Genomic DNA, 1,020 nt, shown 5'->3' with positions numbered 1-1,020 from the left:
GTTACTTGCCTGGGCTGTTGTCTTACTGATTCCCGTTCTGCTCAATTATCCATAGAAAACATAGAACTGGCAAATCATCAGCCTCCTCATTTTTAAAAAAAATTGGTGGCTCCTTGAAGCTGAGAAAATGTTGTCCAAATTCTCAGCAGAAACAATCTTATCTACATTATTATTTCATGTCCCCCTATGATCATTATGCTTTTTATCATTTTTTGCTACCCATTTTCATCCCACTACACTAATCCTTACCCGCCCACTGACCTCTCACTCCCCACCAGGTACAGCCGTCACTAGACTCTGAACCTGTGATGCTCCTAAACATCTCAAGGACTTTGCACATTCTGCTTCCTCTCTTGAAATGCTTTTCTCCCCTTTCACTGCCAGGTTAAGTCATAATAATTTTGTTTAAAGACAAACCTCCATTCCACTTCTTTTTTGAAAGACTTTCTTAAGTCACTGAAGTAGAATTAATAATTCCTTCATCTGTACTTTTACGGAATACCTTTTCTAAAGTTTAAATAAGCATATAGTTACTGAAAATAGATAGGGGTTTGAATCTTAGCTCTGCCGCTTTCTGTGTAACTATGGGCTGGTTAATTTACTTGTCTGAGCCTCAAAAAATACCTATAAAATATAACATCATGAGGATTTTGTAAAGATGAGATGAGCTAGCACAGCAGTAAGCATGTTATAGGTAATCAATAAATTTTGGCTTTTACCCCCAACCTACACTTACAACCTCTGCCAGCTAGGACATCATTGAACACAATTGTGTGTGTGATTGCATGTATGTGTGTATGTTGTGTGAGCTCTTTTAAAACAGAGACCAACCAGCACATATTAAATATTAATAAACATTTGTTAAATAGAATCGAGTCCCAAGTACTATGTCTTTTATCCAGTAGTAATATTAACAACATGGCCTCAAGAAAATCATCATCTTTTCATTTAAATGGATAAGTTGAGTGACTTTCTTTATTATTTTATCATTAATATTTTACTTTATTATTTTTCTGCAAG

Source organism: Galeopterus variegatus, unplaced genomic scaffold (genome assembly GCF_000696425.1).
Source record: "Galeopterus variegatus unplaced genomic scaffold, G_variegatus-3.0.2 Scaffold1649, whole genome shotgun sequence".
In the NCBI taxonomy this organism is placed as follows: Eukaryota; Metazoa; Chordata; class Mammalia; order Dermoptera; family Cynocephalidae; genus Galeopterus; species Galeopterus variegatus.
Note: the sequence above shows the minus strand (reverse complement) of the source record.